Here is an 18,501-nt window from a genome sequence, read left to right as displayed (position 1 = left end):
TAGATTGTCAATATAAGTAGGATATATCATGTCTCGTATTTAGTCCCTTGGGTATTCTGGTTTCCAATTTTAGGATCCAGAATGCCTCTCTTAGATCCAGAGCGCGTGTCTGGTTCCCACCCCTAAGAGGTGTCCTAACTTGTTCTATAATTTTAACCGACAAGTCACTTACTCCTTTCTTAGAACAAAAGGCAAAATGTTTGCCAATTGGGGACGTCTCGTCTTGTTTGTCAATAGCTCGTATGTGTTCCCGTATTCTTTCTTTTAACCCTTTAAGTGCCAGCAGAATTTCACATTTTGGTTACGCGAAATGCCAGCCGTTTTTGAAACATTTTGTGCTCTCTCACTTTAGGGGCATTTTCTGAGGGGAAACCTATAGTTTACCTAGGAAAACTATACATTGTTTTTTTCGGTAGAAACTGAGCTTTCTAAATCTGCCTGAGTTTTCATGTATTTCCACCTGTGCAAAAAAATTTATAGTGCTAAATACCAAAAAAAAATGAAAAATTACCATTTTTCATTGTATATCAATTTATACCAGAAAAACATTTCATTTTAGGGATGAAAATCCAACTGATTTGGAAAGCCTTATGTCTCTCGAACGTGCCAATACCAGATATGTATAGTTTTAGGGAGATTTAGGATTTCTGTACAGCAAAAACTCCCGGCAGTATATTACCGAATTTTGAAAGCACTAAGGCAGAAAACGGCATGCTTTAGATTCCAAGGCAAAAAATCCTGAAACCGTAGGTTTACCCCAGAAAACCATACATTTTTGAAAAATACACATTCTGCCGATTACAAAATGGTTAACTATGTCTCTCTACTCCCAACTACCAAACATAAAAGCTTGTCTGAAAATAGCGGTTTTTCAAAAAAAAATTCAAAATTCTGAAAAATCATTTCAAAGGTTTTAATTTGCTGCTCCGCATATCCCAAACTATATTAGGTACCAAGAAAAAGCACCTGAAATATGATTGCCAGGGGTCCACTGAACAGTTTGATACCCATTATGCATAGGTTTACCAAAGTATCTGGCATTTAGAGACACCAATATGAAGTTAGCACATCCAAATTGATCAGGACTTTACTTCAGCTACTGAGAAATCAACACATTGACTGCATTTTTTGTGGGGTAAAAACACAGAAATATATGTTTACCCCCCAAACCCATATATTTTTGGAAAGTACACATTCTACTGAATCTAAATGGGTACCCATGCCTTTCTGCTCCAAACTACTGAGTCGCAAGGCTTTCCCAAAATTGTCGGTTTTGGTGAAATATCTGAAAATTGCCTCAAACCTTCAACTTCCCAGCACCATATCGCCCATGTATCATTACGTACTAAGAAAAAGCACCCTAAATATGATTGCCAGGGTTCCTCTGAACATTTTGGTGGTCATTGTTCATAAGTTTACCAAAGTATCTGGCATTTAGAGGCCCCAAAATGAAGTTAACGCATACAAACAGTCCCGTGGGTAACTTCAGCTAATGAAAGATCAACACATTGACTGCATTTTTGTGGGGTAAAAACACAGAAATATATGTTTACCCCCCAAAACCCATATATTTTTGGAAAGTACACATTCTACCGAATCTAAAATGGGTACCCATGCCTTTCTGCTCAAAACTACTGAGTCGCAAGGCTTTCCCAAAGTTGTCGGTTTTGCTGAAATATCTGAAAATTGCCTCAAAGCTTCAACTTCCCAGCACCATATCACCCATGTGTCATTACGTACTAAGAAAAAGCACCCTAAATATGATTGCCAGGGTTCCTCTGAACATTTTGGTGGCCATTGTTCATAAGTTTACCAAAGTATCTGGCATTTAGAGGCCCCAAAATGAAGTTAGCGCATACAAACAGTCCCGTGGGTAACTTCATCTAATGAAAAATCAACACATTGACTGCATTTTTGTGGGGTAAAAACACAGAAATATATGTTTACCCCCCAAACCCATATATTTTTGGAAAGTACACATTCTACTGAATCTAAAATGGGTACCCATGCCTTTCTGCTCCAAACTACTGAGTCGCAAGGCTTTCTCAAAGTTGTCGGTTTTGGTGAAATATCTGAAAATTGCCTCAAAGCTTCAACTTCCCAGCACCATATCACCCATGTGTCATTACGTACTAAGAAAAAGCACCCTAAATATGATTGCCAGGGTTCCTCTGAACATTTTGGTGGCCATTTTTCATAAGTTTACCAAAGTATCTGGCATTTAGAGGCCCCAAAATGAAGTTAGCGCATACAAACAGTCCCGTGGGTAACTTCAGCTAATGAAAAATCAACACATTGACTGCATTTTTGTGGGGTAAAAACACAGAAATATATGTTTACCCCCCAAAACCCATATATTTTTGGAAAGTACACATTCTACAGAATCTAAAATGGGTACCCATGCCTTTCTGCTCCAAACTACTGAGTCGCAAGGCTTTCCCAAAATTGTCGGTTTTGGTGAAATATCTGAAAATTGCCTCAAACCTTCAACTTCCCAGCACCATATCGCCCATGTATCATTACGTACTAAGAAAAAGCACCCTAAATATGATTGCCAGGGTTCCTCTGAACATTTTGGTGGTCATTGTTCATAAGTTTACCAAAGTATCTGGCATTTAGAGGCCCCAAAATGAAGTTAACGCATACAAACAGTCCCGTGGGTAACTTCAGCTAATGAAAGATCAACACATTGACTGCATTTTTGTGGGGTAAAAACACAGAAATATATGTTTACCCCCCAAAACCCATATATTTTTGGAAAGTACACATTCTACCGAATCTAAAATGGGTACCCATGCCTTTCTGCTCCAAACTACTGAGTCGCAAGGCTTTCCCAAAGTTGTCGGTTTTGCTGAAATATCTGAAAATTGCCTCAAAGCTTCAACTTCCCAGCACCATATCACCCATGTGTCATTACGTACTAAGAAAAAGCACCCTAAATATGATTGCCAGGGTTCCTCTGAACATTTTGGTGGCCATTGTTCATAAGTTTACCAAAGTATCTGGCATTTAGAGGCCCCAAAATGAAGTTAGCGCATACAAACAGTCCCGTGGGTAACTTCATCTAATGAAAAATCAACACATTGACTGCATTTTTGTGGGGTAAAAACACAGAAATATATGTTTACCCCCCAAACCCATATATTTTTGGAAAGTACACATTCTACTGAATCTAAAATGGGTACCCATGCCTTTCTGCTCCAAACTACTGAGTCGCAAGGCTTTCTCAAAGTTGTCGGTTTTGGTGAAATATCTGAAAATTGCCTCAAAGCTTCAACTTCCCAGCACCATATCACCCATGTGTCATTACGTACTAAGAAAAAGCACCCTAAATATGATTGCCAGGGTTCCTCTGAACATTTTGGTGGCCATTTTTCATAAGTTTACCAAAGTATCTGGCATTTAGAGGCCCCAAAATGAAGTTAGCGCATACAAACAGTCCCGTGGGTAACTTCAGCTAATGAAAAATCAACACATTGACTGCATTTTTGTGGGGTAAAAACACAGAAATATATGTTTACCCCCCAAAACCCATATATTTTTGGAAAGTACACATTCTACAGAATCTAAAATGGGTACCCATGCCTTTCTGCTCCAAACTACTGAGTCGCAAGGCTTTGCCACAATTGTCGGTTTTGGTGAAATATCTGAAAATTGCCTCAAAGCTTCAACTTCTCAGCACCATATCACCCATGTATCGTTATGCACCAAGAAAAAGCACCCTAAATATGATTGCCAGGGTTCCTCCAAACAGTTTGGTGGCCATTGTTCATAGGTTTACCAAAGTATCTGGCATTTAGAGGCCCCAAAATGAAGTTAGTGCATACAAATAGTCCTGTGGGTAACTTCAGCTAATGAAAGATCAACACATTGACTGCATTTTTGTGGGGTAAAAACACAGAAATATATGTTTACCCCCCAAACCCATACATTTTTGGAAAGTACACATTCTACAGAATCTAAAATGGGTACCCATGCCTTATTGCTCCAAACTACTGAGTCGCCAGACTTTCCCAAAGTTGTCGGTTTTGGTGAAATATCTGAAAATTGCCTCAAAGCTTCAACTTCCCAGTACCATATCACCCATGTGTCATTACATACTAAGAAAAAGCTCCCTAAATATGATTGCCAGGGTTCCTCTGAACATTTTGGTGGCCATTGTTCATAAGTTTACCAAAGTATCTGGCATTTAGAGGCCCCAAAATGAAGTTAGCGCATACAAACAGTCCCGTGGGTAACTTCAGCTAATGAAAAATCAACACATTGACTGCATTTTTGTGGGGTAAAAACACAGAAATATATGTTTACCCCCCAAAACCCATATATTTTTGGAAAGTACACATTCTACAGAATCTAAAATGGGTACCCATGCCTTTCTGCTCCAAATTACTGAGTCGCAAGGCTTTCCCACAATTGTCGGTTTTGGTGAAATATCTGAAAATTGCCTCAAAGCTTCAACTTCTCAGCACCATATCACCCATGTATCGTTATGCACCAAGAAAAAGCACCCTAAATATGATTGCCAGGGTTCCTCCGAACAGTTTGGTGGCCATTGTTCATAGGTTTACCAAAGTATCTGGCATTTAGAGGCCCCAAAATGAAGTTAGCGCATACAAATAGTCCTGTGGGTAACTTCAGCTAATGAAAGATCAACACATTGACTGCATTTTTGTGGGGTAAAAACACAGAAATATATGTTTACCCCCCAAACCCATACATTTTTGGAAAGTACACATTCTACAGAATCTAAAATGGGTACCCATGCCTTATTGCTCCAAACTACCGAGTCGCAAGGCTTTCCCAAAGTTGCCGGTTTTGGTGAAATATCTGAAAATTGCCTCAAAGCTTCAACTTCCCAGCACCATATCACCCATGTGTCATTACGTACTAAGAAAAAGCACCCTAAATATGATTGCCAGGGTTCCTCTGAACATTTTGGTGGCCATTGTTCATAAGTTTACCAAAGTATCTGGCATTTAGAGGCCCCAAAATGAAGTTAGCGCATACAAACAGTCCCGTGGGTAACTTCAGCTAATGAAAAATCAACACATTGACTGCATTTTTGCGGGGTAAAAACACAGAAATATATGTTTACCCCCCAAACCCATATATTTTTGGAAAGTACACATTCTACGGAATCTAAAATGGGTACCCATGCCTTTCTGCTCCAAACTACTGAGTCGCAAGGCTTTGCCAAATTTGGCGGTTTTGGTGAAATATCTGGAAATTGCCTCAAAGCTTCAACTTTCCAGCATCGTATTGTCCATGTATCATCAGGGGTGCTTCGCCAATGAGGCAAGGTGAGGCTGTCGCCTCAGGCAGCAGCGCCCCACTAGGTACCAGGGTCAGCAAAAATGCTGCTCCTGGTACTTTAAGAGCAAATTTCCAGGGGAGGGGGGGCAGCAGCAACTGCTGCTGCCTCAGGCAGCAGAGGGGCCAGGATCGCCCCTGTGTATCATTACCAGCATAAAGCATCCTAAATATAAACATAGGGGTCTACTAAACAGTTTGATGCCCAATATGCATAGATATACCAAACTATGTGGCGCACAGAGACCCCCAAATGACAATATGTATATACATTTTCACGGCTGACGCGCTGGCTGCTGCAATATAACCACTCGGTGTGTGTTATTATGCGACATTAGACCACCTAACAGTACAGAGACCCCAGAAAACCATATATTTTCAGAAAGTACACATTCTGACAAATCCAATATGGGTAAATAAGTGTTTCTACTGCAAACTGCCAAACTGCAAAGCAATGCTGAACATAACGGTTTTTATCAAATTTCTGAAAATTGTCACAAAGCTTGAATTTTACCCCATTATATGCCCCGCATTTCGTAACTTATCAGCATAAAACATCCTAAATATGAACGCCAGGGGTCTACTAAACACTTTGATGCCCAATATGCATAGATAAACCAAACTATGTGGCGCACAGAGACCCCCAAATGACAATAGTGTATATACATTTTCACGGCTGACGCGCGCTGGCTGCTGCAATATGAGCACCTGGTGTGTGTAATATGCGACATTAGACCCCCCTAACAGTACAGAGACCCCAGAAAACCATATATTTTCAGAAAGTACACATTCTGACGAATCCAATATGGGTAAATATGTGTTCCTACTGCAAACTGCCAAACTGCAAAGCAATGCTGAACGTAACGGTTTTTATCAAATTTCTGAAAATCGTCACAAAGCTTGAATTTTACCCCATTATATGCCCCACATTTCGTAACTTATCAGCATAAAACATCCTAAATATGAACGCCAGGGGTCTACTGAACACTTTGATGCCCAGTATGCATAGATATACCAAACTATGTGGCGCACAGAGACCCCCAAATGACAATAGTGTATATACATTTTCACGGCTGACGCACTGGCAGCTGCAATATAAGCACCTGGTGTGTGTATTATGCAACATTAGACCCCCCTAACAGTACAGAGACCCCAGAAAACCATATATTTTCAGAAAGTACACATTCTGACGAATCCAATATGGGTAAATAAGTGTTTCTACTGCAAACTGCCAGACTGCAAATCAATGCTGAACGTAACCGTTTTTATAAAATTTCTGAAAATCGTCACAAAGCTTGAATTTTACCCCATTATATGCCCCACATTTCGTAACTTATCAGCATAAAACATCCTAAATATGAACGCCAGGGGTCTACTGAACACTTTGATGCCCAATATGCATAGATATACCAAACTATGTGGCGCACAGAGACCCCCAAATGACAATATGTATAGACATTTTCACGGCTGACGCGCTGGCTGCTGCAATATAACCACTCGGTGTGTGTATTATGCGACATTAGACCACCTAACAGTACAGAGACCCCAGAAAACCATATATTTTCAGAAAGTACACATTCTGACGAATCCAATATGGGTAAATAAGTGTTTCTACTGCAAACTGCCAAACTGCAAAGCAATGCTGAACATAACGGTTTTTATCAAATTTCTGAAAATTGTCACAAAGCTTGAATTTTACCCCATTATATGCCCCACATTTCGTAACTTATCAGCATAAAACATCCTAAATATGAACGCCAGGGGTCTACTGAACACTTTGATGCCCAGTATGCATAGATATACCAAACTATGTGGCGCACAGAGACCCCCAAATGACAATAGTGTATATACATTTTCACGGCTGACGCGCTGGCTGCTGCAATATGAGCACCTGGTGTGTGTATTATGCGACATTAGACCCCCCTAAAAGTACAGAGACCCCAGAAAACCATATATTTTCAGAAAGTACACATTCTGACGAATCCAATATGGGTAAATAAGTGTTTCTACTGCAAACTGCCACACTGCAAATCAATGCTGAACGTAACCGTTTTTATCAAATTTCTGAAAATCGTCACAAAGCTTGAATTTTACCCCATTATATGCCCCACATTTCGTAACTTATCAGCATAAAACATCCTAAATATGAACGCCAGGGGTCTACTGAACACTTTGATGCCCAATATGCATAGATATACCAAACTATGTGGCGCACAGAGACCCCCAAATGACAATAGTGTATATACATTTTCACGGCTGACGCGCTGGCTGCTGCAATATAAGCACCTGGTGTGTGTATTATGCGACATTAGACCCCCCTAACAGTACAGAGACCCCAGAAAACCATATATTTTCAGAAAGTACACATTCTGACGAATCCAATATGGGTAAATGTGTGTTTCTACTGCAAACTGCCAAACTGCAAAGCAATGCTGAACATAACGGTTTTTATCAAATTTTTGAAAATCGTCAGAAAGATTGAATTTTACCCCATTATATGCCCCACATTTCGTAACGTTTCAGCATAAAACATCCTAAATATGAACGCCAGGGGTCTACTGAACACTTTGATGCCCAATATGCATAGATATACCAAACTATGCGGCGCACAGAGACCACCAAATGACAATAGTGTATATACATTTTCACGGCTGACGCGCTGGCTGCTGCAATATAAGCACCTGGTGTGTGTAATATGTGACATTAGACCACCTAACAGTACAGAGACCCCAGAAAACCATATATTTTCAGAAAGTACACATTCTGACGAATCCAATATGGGTAAATAAGTGTTTCTACTGCAAACTGCCAAACTGCAAAGCAATGCTGAACATAACGGTTTTTATCAAATTTCTGAAAATTGTCAGAAAGATTGAATTTTACCCCATTATATGCCCCACATTTCGTAACGTATCAGCATAAAACATCCTAAATATGAACGCCAGAGGTCTACTGAACACTTTGATGCCCAATATGCATAGATATACCAAACTATGTAGCGCACAGAGACCCCCAAATGGATATATAGTAGATAAAATTTACAAGGCAAAACAAAATAAGGCAGTAAAGGGTGAAATGCAAAAAAATCCAATAAAACCACAAAAATCAATGTTTTTTTTCCAGACTAGTGTTATCGGCCGTCAGAATCACAGTTTGAATATTTTAGATGGGCCAAACAGGTTATACGGCTAGAAAAAAGTGAACACAATATATGCAGAGCTGAAAATGCAATAAAATGGCTAAAAATTCAATAAAATGGCTAAAAATGCACCAAAATACCCAAAATTGCAATATAATCACCGAAATAACATACAAAAGGTATTGCACAGTACGGTTAGCGAATACCCTATGCGTAATGGCAATAAAACATTTTTTTCAGCCAAAAAAAGAAACGATGCGATAAGAAAAAAAAAAAAAGCCACAATGCCATGTATGTGCGTGTGCGTGTGTACAAATGGTAAATTACATGTTATGTGCGCGTGTGTGCGTGTGCACATGTGTGTAAGTGCAGTGAGTGTAAGTGACCCCCCCCAATCCCCAAAAATGTATGTGTAAGTGTGTGTAAGTGTGAATCTAAGTGTGTATTACTGTAATAAGTGTGTGTTGGTGTGTTTGTGTGTGTAATTGTTGCACTAACCTGAAAAAGTCGCTGGAGACTGTTGCAGGCGATCAGGAAGAGCCCCTGGAAGACATCTGCCTCGTGGTTCCTGTCTGTGTGCTGTGGGGGCGGAGATCGTCGATCCGGTGTAGGCTGCAGCAGCAGGACACGTAAGTAACACGTGCCTGCTGCTGTTTTTGGGCCCCTGGGCGATCGCGCCCCAGGGGCCACTCGATCCCCTGCTCTGCTCGTTGCCTAGGGGCAGGGGATCGAGCAGGAACGGAGCGAGCGGCTCTAACAGCCGCTCCTCCGCTCCTGAACCAGGAAATGCTGCAGAACGTAGAATCTACGTTCTGTGGCATTTCAAGTACCTTTGCCACAGAACGTAGATTCTACGATCTGTGGCATTTAAAAGGTTAAAGTACGGGTAGTGCGGCCCACATATTGTTTTTCACAGCTTAGACATTCCAAAAGGTACACCACCCCTTTGGTATTGCAATTACCGTAGCCGAAATTGCGATATTCCTTAGCTGTCACATTTGATTTAAAAGTAGAACCCGTGGAGATAACCCTACACGTTTTACAAGTGGTTGCTCCACACCTGTAACTGCCTTTTATTGTTAGCCAATTTTCACTATGTCTATTTTGGACCGAGGTTATTAAGCTCGGTGCCAACATTTTGCCCAAAGTTGGTGCCCTTTTTGGTACACATTTCAAATCTGTATTGGACAAAATCTCAAATAGTCTCGTATCATTATGCAACACTGGAAGGTGTTTCCTGATTATGTTACAGATCCTTCCATATTCCTCACTGAATTCAGTAATGAAATAAATTTTGTCCCTTCCATTTGTTTTGTCTGAGTCTTCATTATTGATTAGGGTATTCTGTATGTTAGACCTATCCACAGTGGAATACCTGCTTGCTTTTTCGCAGGATTGTTTTATCATATCTCTCGTATATCCTCGCCTGTGTAGTCTGTGTCCCAAATGTCTGGCTTGTTCCTCAAAAACATGGTCCTGACTGCAGTTCCTCCTGTATCTAACAAACTGACTATATGGTATCCCCCGAACGATATGTCTGGGGTGACAACTGTTAGCTCTCAAAATTGTGTTGCCCGACGTGGGCTTACTATATTGCAATACCAAAGGGGTAGTGTACCTTTTGGAATGTCTAAGCTGTGAAAAACAATATGTGGGCCGCACTACCCGTACTTTAAAAGAAAGAATACGGGAACACATACGAGCTATTGACAAACAAGACGAGACGTCCCCAATTGGCAAACATTTTGCCTTTTGTTCTAAGAAAGGAGTAAGTGACTTGTCGGTTAAAATTATAGAACAAGTTAGGACACCTCTTAGGGGTGGGAACCAGACACGCGCTCTGGATCTAAGAGAGGCATTCTGGATCCTAAAATTGGAAACCAGAATACCCAAGGGACTAAATACGAGACATGATATATCCTACTTATATTGACAATCTAATACCCACCCCACAGCCTTTTTGAATAAATTTGGATTAGTGTTAATCTATTTGATTATGTGGATTTTGAGATTTTTGATGGCAGACTCTCTACAATTGATTTGAGAAATACTCATATATACTTATTAATAGAGCTTTTAAGATTGACACTTTCTATTTGGGTACAGATCCATATTTACATCATTTACAAACTATCAGGTCAATGAGTTCACACATAGTGCGATATGGGTTTAGGGATCTATTTTTAACTACCAGTATGTTGTATATACTTTTTTAAAAAAAAAGCACTAATTAAGGTTGTTACCTTTGAATGTTGGTTTTATTACTGAAAATTAAAAATTAAAAACTAAAAATCAATTATTTTAACAGTTATACTATGTGTAACCAGCAGGGGTCACCATGCCCTTAGGTATAAAAAGTGTCTATGGTGGTTGTGATGTATGCCTATGATTAAGGGATTGTATCCCGAAACGCGTAGGGCCTTTGATCCCTATTTTTAGCTTGTAATAAAGTACCTTTTCCTCTTCAAGTGGAGTGCCGTCCATTTCCTTTGGCATAGAAATAAAAAGATACCATTGTTCAAATCAAATATAACCAAAGAGGAACTCAATATAAAAACTACTATAACATGCAATAGTAAAAATGTCATTTATCTATTAGAATGTCCGTGCAATTTACAATATGTAGGTAGAACCAATAGATGTCTAAAGACACGGATTAGGGAACATGACAATAACATTAAAAAAGGTTTGATGACCCACAGTGTGTCAGCACATTTTAAAAATTCACACAATTCTGATCCATCATTATTATCATTTCTGGGAATTGCCAAAAACAGCCACAATGGCAGGGTGAAGATATCGTACAATCAATATCCAAAGAGGAAACATACTGGATCTTCAGATTAAAAACACTAACTACACATGGACTTAATATTGATATTGAATTACAGTGTTTTTTAAAAGAATAAAAACGAATTTTGTTAATTAATTAAATATACTATGTTTTTTAATTCATCACAACTGTGTTTTAAAATGTTTAACCGTGTATTTATCACATAAGTGTATAATTGATCAATTAAATGTTAATTGCAACAACCTGCTACAACCCTTTAAAAAACATCGAGAGGTTATATGGGTACCTACCCGTGATGAAGTATTATATACGAAACACGTTGGGTTTTTATGGAAGAATAAAAGTTTATTTATTTATTTAATTCCCAAACAAAGCGTTTCTTTATTGAACAAGAAACTGTGCACTACTGCTCCCACGGAACCATAATTCACCAAGGTTTCGCTGAGAAAAGAGTAGCGAGCTGAATGAAAGCAATCTGAGACCGGAACTGCATGTTACTAATTGCTTTTGTCTTATTTGCCACATATAATATAGGCAATATAAAAAGTGGAGAGTCATGTACAGTTGTATCATTATTCTAGAAAGGTAAGGGCTTGTTATTCTGTCCTCTGCTTTTCTGCCATAGACACACCAGGAAACTTTAGAGGGAAATGCTCCATCTTGATGGGATATGAGGGATACTGTGTATGTGTATGAATTATACATTTAAATTACTGTATATGTATCGAACATTTAATGAGGCTTTAACTTGAGAGTTAAGAATATACATATTTGGCGTAGGGCTTATATATACTGCTATCCAGAACTGAAGATTTAACATTTGTTCAGATAAACCGAACTAATTCTGTTTTGTAGTCTCAAAGTTCATCCTTAGGTAAGTGCAAACAAATGTATGTTATGGATTACAAGTATTTTGCAATTTTAATCTCTACAGCAGGGATCCCCAACCTTTTTTACCCGTGAGCCACATTCAAATGCAAAAAGAGTTGGGGAGCAACACAAGCATGAAAAAGTTCCTGTAGATGACAAAAAGGGCTGTGATTGGCTATTTGGTAACCCCTATGTGGACTGGCAGCCTGCAGCAGGCTATGTATGGCCATAAATCTGTTTTCTATGCAACCAAAACTTGCCCAAAAACCAGGAATTCAAAAATACGCATCTGCTTTGAGGCCACTGGAAGCAACATCCAAGGCGCTGGAGAGCAACATGTTGCTCGTGAGCTACTGGTTGGGGATCACTGCTCTACAGTGACAAAAGCATTTTGGTGTACAATGGTGTAACAGCTGTTACATTACAAAACAACATTCACTAAACAATGCAAGCAGTCCAGAGGGGAATGCTTGTTTCAAAAGAAATTAACTAATCAATTATTTTGCACTTGTGTTAAACATATGTAACAGCTTTAAAATGTATTCTATCCAATATACTCTAATCTCAAAGAACATTTTAAATAATGTTAATATGCAAGGTGATTTTTTTTTCCGACTTTCTGTTTATTGAAGTTAACACAAAAATTTGACAGAATGCAATGTTTTGTCCTGTTTATACATACATCAATAAAAATCTTTACTTTAATACATTCTCGTCCGTCTCATTATAGCACGTGTACAAACCTATGTATGTGTTAACAAATTTTTAATATTTCCTTATAAAGGGGAAAAAGAGAGGGGGAAAAGGTGGGGGGGTGGGGTTGAGTGAGACCTTTTCGGTGGTTGAGATATTATATTTGTCTTCGTAACAATCCTTCTCTATAGAGCCAAATATTCCATATGTCCTCAAATTTACTAAAGGTGGCCATACACGGGCCGATAAAAGCTGCCGACAGACCGTGTCAGCAGCTTATTGGCCCGTGTATGGGGCCCTGCGACGGGCTTCACCGATCGAGACCTGGCCGAAAGTCGGCCAGATCTCGATTGGATGGGACAGAAAATCCCGTCGGATCGCGGCCGCATCTATTCGTTGATGCGGTCCTGCGATCCGCCCGCCCGTTTGGGCATCGTTAGGATCCGATCGTTGGGCCCTAGGGCCCACGATCGGATCAGCCGATATTGCCCACCTCAAGGTGGGCATATCGGAGGGAGATCCGCTCGTTTGGCGACATCGCCAAACGAGCGGATCTCTCCATGTATGGGCACCTTAAGCCTATTATTTAAAGCAGTAAGCTTCTCCATTTCAATAGTCCACCATAATTTGTTTCGGATTTCCTGCATCTTTGGAGGGGGGCCCTTCCATCTCTTAGCTATCAAACCTCTTGTGGTTAGGCATAATTGAACACACAGTTTATGTTCATTGTATGTCATTTGTTCAGGTTTATGTAATAAAAGAGCTAACCAAGGGTCAGGTGGCATCGATGTCGCCAAAGTTTCATTTATTGTTTTAAATACTTCCTCCCATAATCTGTATATTGTAGGGCATGTCCACCACACGATCATTTCATCTACTACCTCCCCACATCCCCTTGGGCATAAGTCAGAAGAATGAAACCATTTATGCAACTTCTTGGGTGTATAATACCAGTCATGATAAATCTTATACGCATTTTCTGTGAATATTCTCCCTGTCCTCTATTTCTAGGGGCTCCCCTAATCTTTGTTCCCATTTGAGCATAGTAGTTGTCTTCCCCTGTGTACATGTGGCTTCTACAAGACCAGAATATAAAATACTGATTTTATGTTTGCGTAAAGGATTATTTCATAAAGATTTGAATGAGGAGATATCTGGGTAGTTTTGTCCCATCAGCCCAGAAACGTAATGGAGGATCTGTTGGAATCTACAGTATTCCTTTAGTGGTATTTGGTGTTTCGACCGTAAAGTATCCCATGATAATGGTTTTGAGTTATTGAACATATCTTGAACTCTGGAGATACCATTAGTGGTCCACCATGTAAATGTTAAAGAGTTCATCTTTACATTTACATGGAAAGCAGGATTATGAAACAGTGGAGTAAGAGGGGAGGGGAGTTTTGGAGGATATAGAGTTGATTTCACTTCATCCCATTCAGTCACTGAGTACTTAATAAACATGTTACTTAAACTTTTTCGAGGTCTATATTTATGCTCTAACCATAGTAAATCTGCAGCTGTATTTCAAGTGGTCAGTTGGTTTTCAAGTTCTACCCATCTGCTATTATTAGGATATGAGTGCCACTTAGTTATTTGAGCTAATTTAGCTGCTTTCCTATAATTTTCCAAATTTGGAAAGGCCAGTCCCCCTCTTGTGGTGGATTGATAGTATATTTTTTTATTTATTCTATGCCGTTTATACTGCCAAGTGAAATCTATCATCTGCTGTTGTAGCTTCTCTAGATCTTTTTTGGGAGGAGGCACGGGCAGAGCCCTGAACAAATATAAAAGTTTAGGAAGTAGATTCATTTTAACAGAGCAGATTCTACCCATCCATGATATTGGCATTCTATGCCACCTTTGTAGATCCTTGCGTAAAGAGGCTATTAACGGGGTTTAGTTAATATCTGCAATTTGATTGGCGACAGTGGGCACCCCTGTCTGGTTCCATTTTTGATCTGAAATGGGGATGAATGATAGCCTCCCAACGCTACGTGAGCTGATGGTGTATGGTATAGCTTCATCACTGCTGAAGTAAATGTGGAGCCACAACCCATTTGCAGTAGTGTGTTTCGTATATATCTCCAGTCTATGCGGTCAAATGCTTTTTCTGCATCTAGCGTTAAAAGCATGGATTGAATTTTGTCTTTCTCGACCGCATGGACTATTTGTAAAATCAGCCTAATATTATCAGTAGCCTCCCTACCTTGTATAAAACCCGTTTGGTCTGGGTGAATGATGGTATGAAGATATCTATTGAGTCTGTTAGCTAAGATTTTCGCATAGATTTTGAGATCTAAATTAATTAAAGATATAGGTCTATAGTTCTGACACAGATTGGGGTCTCGGTTCGGTTTTGGAATTACAATTATGTTGGCTCTAGACATATCTTCTGTTATTTCCACATCTGAAGTAAGAAGCTTATTAAATAGTTTGGTAAGTGATGGTATGAGAATTGATTGAAATTTTCTATAATTTAATAGTGAGAGGCCATCTGGACCAGGGGCTTTGGAGGGTTTATGTTGGGAAATGGCTAATGCTACTTCTGTGTCGGTGATATCTGTTTCTAAATCCTCCCTTTGATCCTCTTGAAGATGTGGCAGATTGGTTTTGTTTAGATATCTTTGTATAGTTGAGTCATCTAATGTAGGGGCTGTGGTTGTGAGAATTGTGAGAATATATTCACTATAGATTTAGGATTATTGACTGTTTCTCCATTATCCGATTTGATTGCTCTTATGAGACCTAATCGTTTTTTGTCATTAAGAGCTTGTGCTAACATTGTGCCAGGTTTGTTTCCTTTGTCATAAAATTTCCTTTGTGTTCTCTTCAGCGAGTGTTCAGCCTTATGTAGTAAATTTAGTTACCCTCTACATTTTTCCAATTCGGTTAAGGTAGTTGCGTTTAAATCTTGTTTATGTCTATACTCTAGATCTCTTATCTTATCTGTAAGTTCTGTTATCTGCTGCGTCCTAAATTTTTTTAAGTGAGCTCCACGTTTCATTAGATGACCTCTGATCACTGCCTTATGAGCATCCCAAGTAATTGCTTGATTAGGTGTTTCTTGATTGTTCTCCTTAAAGTAGTAATCTATTTGTTTAGATATTTGTTTAGATATGTGTTTGCAAAATGCATCATCCGCTAACAGAGATTCATTGATTGGCCATTCTCCTCTCGAGGCGGACAGCTGAGGAATAAGCAGTGTGCCTGTTATAGGAGAATGGTCCGACCATGTTTTAGGTTCTATATTGGAACTGAGTAGGTAGGGGAGATTTGTGCCTGATATTAGCAATAAGTCTATTCTGCTATAGGATTTGTGTGGCGAAGAGTAGAAGGTAAAGTCCCTTTGAGTGGGGTTAAGTTCTCCAAATATCAAATAAGTACTGATCCCTCATAAATTGTACCAATGCTCTGTTTGCCCTGCTCGTACCTCCATCTTTTCTTTGGCTCGACGAGTCTAGTTTAACATCCAGGACAGTATTGAAATCTCCTGTGACCACCAAGTCTCCAATTTTTTTGTCCATTACAAAGTTATTCAGGTGGGAGAAGAATTGAGATTGATTGTTTTACTGTGCAACATTGCTCGAATACGACCCTATCTCAGTTCAGAATCAACTAAAACACTGATTCAGTCTCTCATCATCTCCCGCCTTGATTACTGCAACTTACTCCTCACAGGTATTCCAACAAGTCACCTTTCACAACTCCAATCTGTTCTAAACGCGGCCGCTAGACTCATTCATCTAGCTCGCCGCTCAACATCAGCTGCTCCCATATGTATGTCCCTTCACTGGCTCCCAATCTCTTCTAGAATCAAATTCAAATTACTTACACTCACATTCAAGGCCCTTAATAATGAAACCCCTCCCTATATTTCATCACTAATCTCCAAATACACTCCTTCACGAAACCTACGCTCTGCTTCTGATCTTCGCCTCACTTCTCCTCTGGTCACTTCTGCCCATTCTCGTCTACAAGACTCTCGGGCTTCTGCTTTTCTCTGGAACTCTCTGCCACAAGCTGTCAGACTTTCTCCTTCCTTCCAAACTTTCAAGCGCTCCTTAAAGACCCATCTGTTTAAAGAGGCCTATTCGATGTACCTTAATTAATCATTGCTGTATCAAAAATGACAAAGTGTTTATATAATCCTAATGTCTCAATTGTACCCTAACCTTTTAGTTTGTAAACCCTATTGTACTCTGTAATCCTTGTCTGTTATCCACCATTTATTCCCTGTTTGCTATAACTGCAGTAAAGCACTGCGTATCTTGACAGCGCTATATAAATAAATGATGATGATGATGATGATGATGATGATTGTTGTTAGGTGCATATATTCCCACAATAGTTAATGGCTTGTCTTTCAATTGTGCCTGTAATAAAAGAATTTGTTCTTCCTGATCTGTGTACGTTGTATGGATAACTATTGGGCATGATTCATGAATCAAGATTGCCACCCCTCTCGTTTTATTCATTGCTGAGGAATAGTAATATCTGGACAATTGTGGGTGCCAGTATTTAGGTTCCCTGCCTTTTTTAAATTATGTTTCCTGTATGACTATTATAGCTGCATGAAGTGCTAGATATTCCTTACAAGCCATTCGTCTTTTAACTGGCGAGTTTAAACCTTTAGCATTGTGAGAAAGAATGGTTCATTTGTAGTCCGACGTGTCATGCATTGTAGTGTCTAGTTTGTAATGGCAGATAGGAGACCCGGTGCTCACATAAGATATACATTTTCAATAGCAGTATTCTGTGTACATTACTCAACCACTTGGGGAAGGGATAGGGAAGGTTTGGGGATTGGGGGAATAATCTCAACATGAAAAACTTACGCTCTATAATAAAATAACAAAGTAAATAATACATTGCCTCTGAATATTTGTTAAAGAAAAAATAGATACCAAAAAAAGAGTGTCAGACTGACATGTAGGCAATGATTGTTTCCCATCTTATGGTCCTTGGGAAACTGTCCTCCGGGGTCAACTATGTGACCCGAGGTTGCAAAGTGTCCTATGGAGGGGGTGGAGAAGATAAGGTAGCTTGTCACCTCTTCTCTCGGGACTCAGATGAATATGTTAGAGTCATCCAGCCGATTTCACAAAATTTTTATGCTGTCTCCCATTGCTTATGCGGAGGTGGTCTTCGGCATTGAGGAAGTGGATCATCTGGAGGATTAAAATCCAGCTGTGCTTTGTGGCAGAATGCTATTTGCTCTCTGGGATGTCGAAGCGTATGAGTTCTACCTTCATTATGCACTATGAGCTTGAAAGGGTAACCCAAATTGTATCGGATGTTGTGTTGTCTGAGAAACGATGTAAGGCCCTTTAAGGCTCGTCTTTTCGCCAGGATGGAGGGAGCTAAATCTGGATATAGTTGTATCTTTTGGTCTTCTACCTATATTTCTCCTGATGGTTTCACTGCTTCCATGAGGGCTGCTTTTACATGGTACTTGTGCATACGTACTATCACATCTCTAGGGGGTTCAGTCGGTTGTGGTTTAGGCCTGAGAGCTCTGTGTGCTCTATCCATTTCCAAGTCTTCCTCCGAACAGTCTGGAAGTAAATTTTGAAATACCTCTGTCAGCAGTGGTTCAAGGTCCGTGACCATTTCTGGAAGACCTTTAAGTCTCATAATATTTAGTCTGTCTCTGTTTTCAATATCTTCTTGTTGGGATTCAAGATTCTCAACTTTG

Source organism: Xenopus laevis, chromosome 5S, assembly GCF_017654675.1.
Source record: "Xenopus laevis strain J_2021 chromosome 5S, Xenopus_laevis_v10.1, whole genome shotgun sequence".
NCBI lineage: Eukaryota > Metazoa > Chordata > Amphibia > Anura > Pipidae > Xenopus > Xenopus laevis.
Note: the sequence above shows the minus strand (reverse complement) of the source record.